Below are 12,494 nucleotides of genomic sequence, written 5' to 3'. Positions count from 1 at the left end.
ATTTCTATTGAATTTCAGCCTTTCTTGGATATTGGCACATTTAACTAACCGAATGATTGGAGATTATTAACTTTTCTATGAATTGGTAGATGGAGATTTTTACAAGAAACCTGCTTTAATCTTGTACCAACAGTATTTACTGAGTATTTCCTCATGTAAAAATTTTTCTAAGTCTCATATAGAATTTTAAAGGAAGGGTAATTCATATGAGGTACTGTTAGTAGAGAGAAATTATATAGGAAGGACTCTGAATGTGATTCTTCATAAGGTGCAGAAAATGCATGTGATCAATAAAAGGACAAATGAACTAAATAGAATTTCTCAAAAGAAGAAATGCAGATGGTCAACAAATATATGAAAAAAAAAACAATCAACATCCTTAGCAATTAGGAAAATGCAAATCAAAACTGCACTGACAATCCATCTGATTCCAGTTAAAATGGCAGTCATCAAGGACACAAATAACAATAAATGCTGGTGGAAATGTGGAGAAAAAGGTCTACTCATATATTTTTGGTGGGATTGCAGACTAGTACAATCACTCTTGAAAGCAGTATAGAGATCCTCAGAAAACTAGGAATGGAACCACTATATGACCCAGCTATCTATCCCTCTCTTCATTATTCATCTCAAAGAACTAAAGTCAAAATACTATAGCGATATGTGCATACCTATGTTTATAGCAATGCAATTCACAGTAGCTAAGTTACGGAACCAGTCCAGGTGATCATGAATAGATGAAGAAAATGTGGTATATATACCCAGTGGAATTTTCTTCAGCTGTAAAGATAAAATTCTGTCATTTGCAGGAAAAGGAATGGAACTGGAGAACATCATGTTAAGTGAAAAGATGCCAGACCCTGAAAGTCAAGGGTCATAAGTTCTCTCTTACATGTAAAAGCTAAAGAGGAAAAAAGGGAGAAAAAGGGACTTCATGGAAATAGGAAGGAGACAGGTAGAGTATGGATGGGGATTTAGGAAACAGGAGGGAAAAGGGAAGAACTGGGTAATGAAATCAACCAAATTAAGTCATGTTACATTAGTGAAAATAATACAGTGAATCTCACTATTTTGTGTAATTCTAAGGCACAAATGAAGGATTCATATGTCTTTAAAGCTAGAGGAAGCAGATATGGTTAAAAAAATCAACTTACCCAGTGCTGGGGTTGTAGCTCAGTGGCAGAGCACTTGCCTGGCACATGTGAGGCACTGAATTTGATCCTCAGTACCACATAAAAATAAATACAGTAAAGGTACTGTGTACATCTAAAACTACTTACCTAGGTTACCACCCAGCAAAGGTTTCCCTTATCATTCATAAATTCCTTACTGGTCTAACCCTAATCCTTTGCTCTGTGCTTCATTTTATTCATTAATATCTATATTTGCATTAATATATAAATGTGCATATATTTTAATCATCTAAGGGGACATTATACTTTCATATATTTACTTAGAATAGAAAAATATATTATGTAAAATATAAAAGATGCTTAATATCGCTTACTGCCATTGCCAGAGGAAAATACATCAGTGATTCACTTTGAAACTAATTAAATCATAAGCAAACTTGAATAATCAAAACTCAGCAACACCCTAATTCAATTTTGGCCTAATAAAGTCATAAAACTTAATCAGATTCTGTACTTAAGCTATGATGATAATAATGGTAACTTTTGATAAACCTAGATGTTCCATTGGTAAAAGGAATTTTTCTTAACATCTGTGATCTGTAATGAACTTATCAATGAGGAAAGATTTTAATTATGTCTTCTTTAAGGCCTCACACATAATTTTTAATTTTGTCACAAAAGTTTTCTTTCTCTTCAGTTATTTAATGGGACAGTCTTATTCTAGCATAGGAATATAGAGAACATGTTACCCAATCCCTCTGGACAAAAGATGCAAGGTTGAATTTCTGAAAAATGTCCCTAGGGAGAAGAAGTCTTCAGGCATAACTCAAAGTGGGGAGTGAGAGTGAATTTCATCCTCTCCTGCCCCCAAAGGACTATCTCTCAGGGATAGAATAATCCACCAGAAGCAGAGAAAGATGGTGAGGAAATGTCACATCTCATCCTGAGCTCTGAGAGGAAAAACAAAAGTAACTACAATCCTGTGCTCAGTGGGTTTGATATTATATTAGCAGGACATTCTGTGGAGATAAGATCATACCTAACCTAAGTGTATGATCTAAATGGCAAGACAAATAAGAAAGTCAAATTGAGGGGAGGTGGGTAGAAGCAAAAGCCTGGCTGGGAAATCTGTGCTTTATTAATCATGCAATGGATTATTATTCATGCAAATGGGTTACTTGCAATAACGAAGTTACTTTCTTTTTTTAAATAGAAGCTAATTTCTATGTGACTTTTCATTTATTAAATAACGTATTTTATGGATAATAATACTTTAAAAATAGTATCTACTTATAACTTAGGTTTTGAGTGTGTTCTTCAAAATGTTTAGTATTATTGAGGAACTGATAAAAAGTATTTTTTTCTTTCTTTTTCTTTTCTTTTTTTTTTTTTTTTTTGGTACTGGGGATTGAACTCATAGGTACTCAACCACTGAGCCACATCCCCAGCTCTATTTTGTATTTTATTTAGAGTCAGGGTCTCACTGAATTGCTTTGTGCCTCAATGTTGCTGAGGCTGGCTTTGAACTCTTGATCCTCCTGTCTCAGCCTCCTGAGGCACTGGGAGTACAGGTGTGCAGCACCATATTCAGCCAAGGGGAAACATTTCTTTTTCTATTCACTAATAAAATAAATATCAACTATGTACCAGAAACTGGATAAATACTTTGCAATTTATTTATTTACTTGTATATTTATCTTGAAGTACTGTGCATTGAACCTGGGGAATCATATACTGAGTTACATTGCCAGCCCTTTAAAATTTTTATCTTTTGGGATAGGCTGGTCTTGAACTTGCAATCCTGCCTCAACTTCCCATGTGCACCAGTATGCCTGGCCAATGGTTTGCAATTTATAATGTGTATTTCCATATTTTACTCGTTTTAATCTTGTAAATCCCATCACATATCTCACATGATGCTCTGGACAAAGGCTTATTATCATGTGTCATAATAATTTTATCAGCAGTTACTAAGACTCCTATAAAATAGTGAAGATGAGTGTTCAGGAAAACATAGCACAGAAGATCTGAGTGACAGGCTCAAGGTCAAGTGGCTTCTAAAGGGAAGAATGGAGCTGATCTCAGTCACTGATCATTTTGCAACACACTACTTGCTCTCTTCCCAGGAACAATTTCCTTCCATATTTTTTTCCTGATGAAAAATATAAAAAGAACACAAAGATTACCAATTGGCATTTCACTCCGGGTGGATGAATTGTAATTCTACAGGTTTGTATCAGTCAGCTTCTTATCTCCCTGACAAATACCTGAGATAATCAACTTATGAAGATAAAAGGTTTATTTTTTTACTCACAAATATTTATTTTCTAGAGGTTTCAATCCATGATCAGTTGGTTCTATTGCTTTGGGCCTTTTGTGGTACATCATGGTAGGACTATATGATAGATCAAACTGCTCTCCTGGTGGCCAAGAAGTGGGTGCAGGGGAGAAAGAGACCAGAATCCCACAGTTCTCTTGGAAGGTAGTATACCCACAACTACCTCAGACCTTCCCTTGGGTCCCATCTCTTAAAGTTTCCAACATCTTTCAATAGAAGAGCTGGAAATCAAAACTTTAACACATGGATCTTTGGGAGATCCAAACTATATCAGTAATTTCCAAATCCAAATTATAGCAGTAATCAAATAGTTGATAATAAAAATAACAAAATAAAATTGCATTTGGCTTAAACTTAGTCTCTTGAACTACTAACAATTCCTCCTCAAGAAGGATAGTTTTTAGCACCTATAATTTTTCCTATTCTGTTTATTTAGTTAAGACTAGCTCTTAACTATTTATTGTGTTTATTTCATCTTTTTCTATTACATCTAGAAATTTAAATAAGATTTTTTTTAAATGGAGTGATATGTTATTTTTCATTTCTATGGTAATAGAATGTTAATATTGATGATTTCTATGTGTCAGTATATAAGAAATACAAGTTATTGATACTATTGATGTTATACATAATGGAACACAGCCACATCAATGTTTATAGCAGCACAATTCACAATAGCTAAACTATGGAATAAAACTAGGTGCCCTTAAACAGATAAATGGATAAAGAAAATGTGGTATATATACACAATGGAATATTACTCAGCCTTAAAGAAGAATGAAATTATGGTTTTTCACTGCTAAATGGATGGAACTGGAGAATATTATGCTAAGAGAAATAAACCAATCCCGAAGAACCAAAGTCCAAATGTTTTGTCTGATATATGGATGCTAATTCACAATAAGAGGTGGGACTAGGGAAGAATAGAGGTACTTTGGATTAGACAGAGGAGAGTGAAGGGAGGGGAGTGGATATAGGGGTAGGAATGATGGTAGAATGAATAGGACATTATCACCCTATATGATTATAGGACTGGTGTAATTCTACATTATGTACAACCAAAGAATGAGAAGTTATACTTCATTTATGGATGTTGTGTCAAAATGTGTCCTACTGTCATGTATAACTAATTAGAACAAATTTTAAAAATTATAAAAAAATCTATTTCCACTGGGGAATGATATTGGCCAAATTTTATTGTTATATTGTGTGCTTATATAAATAACTTACAAAGAATCCCACCATTATAACTATTATAATGCACCAATAGAAATATGGAAAAAATAAAAACAAAATAAAATTTTAAAACAACTCAGAAAAAAACATGTTTATTATATGATATTATTTTATTACTTGTTATTTTAAATGATAAGCTGAGTATTTAGTTGTACATTTTAAAATAAAATCCCACGGATTTCCATCTCAGCTGAGATAGAAAATGGGTCATTCTTTACAGTAACTTTGCAAAAAGGAAGTGTAAGAATTAGTAGAGTTTAAATTTAGATCCCTGATCTTTGATTTCCTTTACTACATTCTTCCATATTTCATTTTATTGGTATAAAATCCAAAAAAGTTTCTTAAAATTATAAAAATCTTTTAAAACAAAACCTGTGCTTTGGAAAATTTCCAATGTTGAATATTAAAGTATTATAGTAAAATACTCTTTTTGTTGCTTATCCTTAACTTGAAAACTCAGTCTTGAAATGTCTTGAATAACTGTAATAATATATTTAGCAAGCATTCAGTATACATGTATTTTTTCTTTGGTTTCTCTCTTGAAGTTTCATTTCTCTTCAGACTTCCTCTAATTATTTATTCTGTCATTACCCGTATATGTTTCAGCTCATCATGTGATTCTTCCTCCCTTTTCTTATGTTGGTTTAGCCCTCGAATCTGAAGAACAGTGAAAAGTAGATTAATTCCTGTTTTCCTAAAGGCCTGGACCTTCTAGGTATCTCCAAATTGTAAATTTCAAACAACAAAAACAACAACAACAAACATAACAAAACCCTGAGACTTCTTCTGGGTGTTTCCACAGAGCATAGTATCCTTTCTTGCTTTACTTGTTCTCCATAGATGAGTTAATTATATATATTTTTGAAGTCGTACATTGATAATTTTCTATTTTCTTATCTCCATGACTAGGTAAGAGGATGGCTGCTTATCCCTGCCTGGCTTCCTCTGATTTTCTTCTCCAAGTTGCTGATTGTCCCTTCAATACCAGAAATGTTTCTCTATGCCCTTACTCAAACTCTTCCCTCTGCCTAGAATAACTTCCTAGCTCTCATTTGCCTCAAAATCAATCATTCGAAGTCCATTTTCAATGGATAGAGCTTTTCATATCCTCTCAGTCCTAATCACCCTCTTGTTTATCTTTTACATCTTATAGCACTTGTGCACACTTGCATAGAAGGTATTTCTGAAGCTTGGCTTGCCCTTTTTTACTCATAAACTATGAACTCTGTGAGCATCAAGCTGTGCTTTATTTGTGTCTGTCTCTGGAACACTGCCTTGCACATAGCGGGCAGAATATCATTTTCTAAAATTACATTGATTCTTTCAGATGAAGGACACCATGAACTCCATTTTCTTTGAGCAACTTAAATGGGGTTTCTGCTATATCTTAAACTGTGATTTTTGGAACACTCGATGCTTCTTATATCAAAGGAACAAGCATGTGTTTAGTAATTCTTCTGGCAAAAAGATAATGAAGGTGAAAAATATTTTAGTTAAATGTGGTAGATATTTAGAGCTGAAAGAAAGTATCCTTAACCATAGTGAAGCTATGAAAATTGTTTCCTAAATAGATCTGAGCACTGTTAATTCTAAGGACTGATAGAACAAATTCATTTCTTTCCTTCCTTCCTTCCTTCCTTCCTTCCTTCCTTCCTTCCTTCCCTCCTTCTTTCTGTATTTCTTGATTCTTTCACTTTATTCCTCACTACCTGCTAATATGACACTCATTCATGTATTCAACAAAAAGTTGTAAGTACTTATGGTCTGCTAGATTTCCTAATGATAAACTGATAGTCTTGTTCTTTCCTTCAACTTGAAGATTTATTGAAATAATTGTAATAGAAGATAGGCTGTAGGGATTTACAGAAGTAATTTCAAATGAAGTAGAAACATTGAGCTCTAAAAATGATAGAGGGATTCCCCTTTAACTGCAATATTTCCTCATTATTTCCATAAAGTGACAAAATCGTTGCTTTAGGTCATAGTTTCACATCTCTTTTGTAATAATCAATGGCTTCCCCATCTTTGATGAAGCTTGACACTTCTTTTTGGGATATGGACTCTGTGAAAAATACGGATAGTTCTAGCTTAAGAAGTTTCAAAAATTTTTAAATAACTTCCTATAATCCTTCCAAATCTATGTTCTGTTACATATTGGTACAAAAATTTCCACTAAGTTATCTGGTGTTTATTCAAAAGGATGTAAGATATAATCAATGGAATACTATTTTGAAAGGTAGCTGATTGCATTTATGTAATGTAATCGGCTCTCAGTTGAAGCACTTGAAAATCTTCTTTCACATGCCTCTCAGGATACCAAAGTTCTTGACTTTTCTTTTTGGTTCTCTGGCTGTTCTCTTTCCGTCCATTTTTCTGGTTCGTTCTCATTTTCTTTCTTCCTGACCCACATAAATTTTGGAATTTTCCAGGGCTCAGTCTCTGGACCACTCCTGTTTATTCTCTATATTCACTCCTGGGTGATCTCATACTGTCATGCGGGCTTTTTGTTATATGTGTGCTGATCACCCACAAATTAAATGTCCACATCACACCTCTTCCCTGAATGTTGGGCTCATGTCCACTTGGAGTTTTTAAAGATACCTCAAACTTTATGTGACCTAGTGTGGATTTCCTAAACCTTAACTACACTATTTCTCTCACATTTCCCACATTTTAGAAACTGATAGCTTTTCATTTCATACATGAAATGTATTAAGTCATTCTTTCTATGATTTCCTATATCCAATCTCCAGAAAATCCTGTTGACTGTCTTTTCAAAACAAATTCAGTTTGACTTCTCAGAACTGCTCGCTACCACCCTGGTCAAAGCTACAATCCTCTCTTGAGTAGATGATTTGCCATAGTTTTCTAACTACTCTTTGATTTCAGTTCTTGTTCCACTTGAATCTGTTTTCAAAATGGCAACAAGAATAATCCTGTTAAAACATCAGAATAATGTCATTCCTGTTCAAGGCCATATAATGACATAAACTGCAAGGTCATTAGCTACTTGTATTCCACTCACCTTTGCTCCCCAAAATCTGAACTTCTGGCAATACAGCCCTGCTCTCGTGGTAGGTCGAGTGTCTCCGTAGTGGGACTCAAAGACCAAAAGATTAAGGTCAAACCCCTATCACTCGTAAACCAGGTGGTCTTGGACCATTACACAGCCATATCTGTGCAATGTTGTAGATGAAGCAGTACCTATGTGATAAGTACTGTGTTGGTCAGCTCTGTGTCACTGTGACCAAAATACCCAACAAGAATAACTTAGAGGATGGAAAGTTTATTTTGGCTCATGGTTTTGGAAGTTTAATCTATGGTTGACAGAGGCCAATGCTCTGGAACCAAGGTGAAACAGAACATTATGGCAGAAGGGAGTGATGGAGGGAAGCTGGTCACCTCATGACAGGAGGAAGTGGGGATGGGAGCATGGGGCAGATGCACCCTTCCAGGGCATGCCCCCAGTGACTCATTGCCCCCCACCATTCCCCACCTGCCTTAGTTACCATCCAGTCTGTTCATTCAAACAAACGAGGGTGGATTGATTAGGTTACAGCTCTCACAAGTACAGTATGTAGATTAATTAACACAAGTATGCAAAATGCCTGTCATGTAATAAATGCTCAATAAATATTCACTATAATTATTAGACATTGGATAAAGCAGAGACAATACCAAAACTAATAAGTAAACTTCATGTCTTTACATGACATTAATTTTATTGCAGTGATGTTGTCCATTACACATCTGAACTATACGTTTTTTTTCCCTTTTGAGTGAATATCATATAGTCTAAAATCATCCATTGATGTTACATTCTGTAAAGCAGGAGACAGTTCTTATTAGGTCAGCAAAGATTGTTCCCTTTATACACCCTATTTGTTGATATTGATCGTGTAACTTCCTGATCAGTTCTGGGTAGAAGCCTGTGAGGAAGCACCAGCAAACTCCTTAACCTCTTTCCTAATCAATGTCAATACACTTACAGACCCAGTTGCCCAGTTCTCTAAAACCTGGGCTCTCAAGCTGCCAAGCCCTGTGATCTCTTTAAACAGCAAATAAATAGAAACACCACATGGACCATGTAACCCATCTGGAATCACTTAATATAGGAGAGACTTTGACTTGAAGATTTTGCTCAGGTGGTCATTATTGTGTTATATCATGGTGAAACGAACCACACATATTGGATTCACAATGGGCTCAGGTTTTGACTCTATCGTAGCCAGGAAGCCTCAAAAGTGTTGCTTATATTGGCTAAACTTCTGTTTCTTCACAGGCAATGCTTACAGTTAACTTTTTCACTTGTTAAGTATCAGAGATAATAAATAAAAGATGCCTATTATAATGACAGGCACATAAAAAATTCCAACAAGTGGGGCTGGGGTTGTGTCTTAATGGTACAGCATTTACCTGGCATGTGTGAGGCACTGGGTTTGATTCTCAGCACCGCATATAAATAAATGAATAAAATAAAGTTCATCAGCATCTAAAAATATATATATTTTTAAAAAAGAAAATTCCAACAAGTGGTAGTTATTTATGTGAGTTTTTGGAGTGGCAGAGTGGAAGAATCAACAGTGGCAGCAGTAGGAGTTCTTATTGTCTTGTGAGTGACTTAAAGCCTATGCAGCTATTGTGGGTTCTGCAGTCTACAGCTTGCCTAGGCACGAAGGGAAAACACTTGAGGCCCAGTGAAATTGGGTTGTCTGGAATTTGTTTATTTTAAAAAAAAAACAACAAAAATCTTTGTATGATAAGTCTATGAATTCTGAAGAAATCACCTACAGGAAAAAGCATTCTGGGTGTTCTACCTTTTCTGGTTTTCAGATGACTCTCAGTGCCTGTTGGTGAATGGAGTGGGTTAGATAATTAGAAACGATTCCTGCTGCCTGGAAGATTTACTTCCTTATGATTTTCTGTTAATCCATAACCATAATTTATACCATTAGATCTGCTTGTTATTTTGAAGATTAAACAAGAAAATGGAGTAGTGAATCACCCAAGGTTAGATTGAGACATCATCCTTGATATTTTAGATATAGCATGATATCATCAAGGGAAAATAAATGTCTGAAAAATGCATTTTTTTATTTGACATATTTTAGATCAACCTAGAAGTTATAGGTTCCTGAAAATCAATATATTCTCTATATTTTTTTTGTGATACAGTTAGTTTAATTGAATGTCCACGAATTTTACAGTGTCACTGGCAACTGTAGGGGTGGATGTAGCAACAAAGGTCACATACTCCTGTGATATTAAGAATAATAGATCCTTTGGTTCATAAGAGTGATGATTAGGTGTTCACGCTTTTGTGTGAGATGTGCCTCCCTCTAAACCTTGTTATGATATGGGCACATTACCCATCTGACACGAAAAAAAAAAGAATAATAAATAGCAATTGGCCCAATAATAACATTAATACAGCATTTGACACTTTGCAAAGAAATGTGGTCTGTGCTATCCATGTGACTATCACAAAATGCTATCAAGTAGTTGGAACAAGCAAAACTTTACCAGCTTTATGATGAAGAAACTTAGAGTCAAGAAATAGGTAATTTTCCAGAGTCACCTAAAGGTTAAGTTAGGATCAGAATCCTTAATGTTCTTTCCACTACCATTCTTAATGTTCTCTCTACTATGTTGTTGTATTCTTAAGAGGTTCAAGGAATAAAACATTTCATGGATTTGCATTGAAGATTGGTTATCTACAGTTACTTTGGACTTTGCACATATACAGGGGTGGTTGGAGGCATGAAGTGACATCTGAAAGTTGCTATAGATATCTGTCATGTTAGCAACTGGAGTTACAGTCTCCCTACCTGTTGCCACTCCTTTGAAGTGAAGAAAGCATCTGGTGAGCTTGATATGGAATCTGGAAATGCACAGTCCAGAGGTGGTTTCTGGGTGTTAAAGGGAGGGGGTGTCCTAGTACCAAAACTATTGGTAAGGCACTAAGTGGCAGTCCCTGGTGGCACCATGCTTTTCGCTGGGGTAAAAGTTGTTCCTGGGTGACTTAGGCTATCACAAGATTAGGTAGGAGAGGGTGTTTCCCAGCTTGTCTTTATAGAGAACCGAGACTGCTTTACATGCCATTGGCCCATAACCTCCCATAACCTCCCTCTCTAGAAACTCTTGTTAAGGGGCAAGGAAGAGGCTGTGTTCCTCTTTTTTTCCACTTCCCCCAGAGGCTACTCTTTATGAACCATTTTATCTTTAAGAACAGTTTAAATGCTCCCTTTAACCTAGTTCCCCTTTTATGAATATATGAGAGAGGGAAAGAGTGAACACCCAGTTAGCTAACCTTTGATGACTCTAGAGAGTATTCAGGACACCTCAACAAAAGGAGCTGAGTACGGCTTTTTCCCTGGGATCGGTCCTGTCTATATACACATTTTCTGTGTTCCGAGTCATCATCTCTCTTTGGCCAAAGAATACCTCACCACAGTGGATGCAAGACCGCATACCAGGAGAGTGTTCAGAGATATCAGGGAGCCTGCATGAGCCACTTGAAGTTACAGAAGGTCTTTGTTTTGGGAACTCACACAAAGAAGTTGCTATAGGTTGGACCTTAAATGTCCCCCAGCAGCCCATACACTAAAAGGCTTGTTCACCAGACTGTGGAGCTATTGGGGCTGGTGGAACCTTGAAGAAATGGGGCCCAGTTAGAGAATGTGAAGCCATTGGGAGCATGCCCTCGAAGAGGATGCTGGTTCCCCAGCTGCTCCTCTCTCTCTCTTTGTTCCTGGCCTCCATGAGGTGAACGGTTTTCTTCTGGTGTGTGTTACCTGCTATGATGTTCTGCTACTCCGTGGGGGTAACAGGGCCAATAGACAAAGACTTAATCTTCTGAAACGTGAGCCCAAACTAATTTTTCCTCCTTGTTCAAACCCAGGGCTGCAAAAGCCCCAGTGTATTTTTTACCCATCTCAGAAAAAAAGAACTTGGAGGATTCAATGGAGAGGGCTTGGACCTTCTTTCCTCGGTCAGGACAATTTGGAGGGCCAGGCTATATCTACAAGCAGGGGAAATTTATACAGATAGGTTGAGTGCATACTGTGCAGATGGATTTCTTCAGATGTTTTATGAGTATGCGTTTCTTTACCTCACAACCAAGGTGGTCCTGCTTTGATCTCCACCTCAATATTGGAGAGGAGGGATGTGGCCAGGTTCCTTCTTCCTTACCTATGATAACACATTCTTTGAAATTCTTCTTACCTCACTGCCAGGAATATAAAGCCTTCCTAGGTATTCACTGGTGTTAAACCCCAACAGTCCTTTTGAGTTGTTTATCTCAGGTTATGTTATCACAGCAATGGAAAGTTAACACAGATGGGTTAGTGGAAGTATAGTCTGGAGAAGGAGAAACTTCACACTCAAGTGGAAGAAATTGGGTTGTAGTGGGGGAAGGAGAAAGGGAGCCCAGCTCAGAGTGGAATGGAGCTCATAGTGCAATGCAAGCAGCTAGTGTGACGATGGGCTCCTCCACATGAGCCAGCTTCCAGGTCTGGTCAAAGGTAGGCAATATTTAATTCTCAGCTTGTGCTTCTGACCAAATTCTGAAGTCAGTGTAAGCATAAAATACTTGTGTTATTATGTAGACTTGATGTATATTTATGTAATCTTAATCTGCCAATCTGATGAGCAAGACTCACCATCTTCAAGCTTGAGATTGATTAATATCAAGCATCAAGGCCAAAACCAAACAAAGCAAAGGAAAATAGAATAATCAAGCCCAGACCCCAAAGCTTCATCATATAATACTTAGCTCCTGGCCATGA

The 12,494-nt window shown here is 36.4% G+C and overlaps 1 non-coding gene across 1 annotated transcript; it reads left to right on the top strand.

Moving 5' to 3' along the window:
- Positions 1-9,984: 9,984 nt before the first annotated feature.
- On the top strand, positions 9,985-10,086 carry LOC124107183 (small nucleolar RNA U13). Its single transcript, XR_006856313.1, has one exon. It is a non-coding gene; the product is annotated as a small nucleolar RNA U13 (small nucleolar RNA).
- The last annotated feature ends 2,408 nt before the right edge of the window (positions 10,087-12,494 follow it).

This window comes from Marmota monax, unplaced genomic scaffold (genome assembly GCF_021218885.2).
Source record: "Marmota monax isolate L192 unplaced genomic scaffold, Marmota_monax_Labrador192_F-V1.1 WCK01_AAM20220418_F8-fsc00099, whole genome shotgun sequence".
Taxonomy (NCBI): Eukaryota; Metazoa; Chordata; class Mammalia; order Rodentia; family Sciuridae; genus Marmota; species Marmota monax.
The sequence above is the reverse complement of the archived record's forward strand: the minus strand, read 5'-3'. Positions and strand labels throughout refer to the sequence as shown.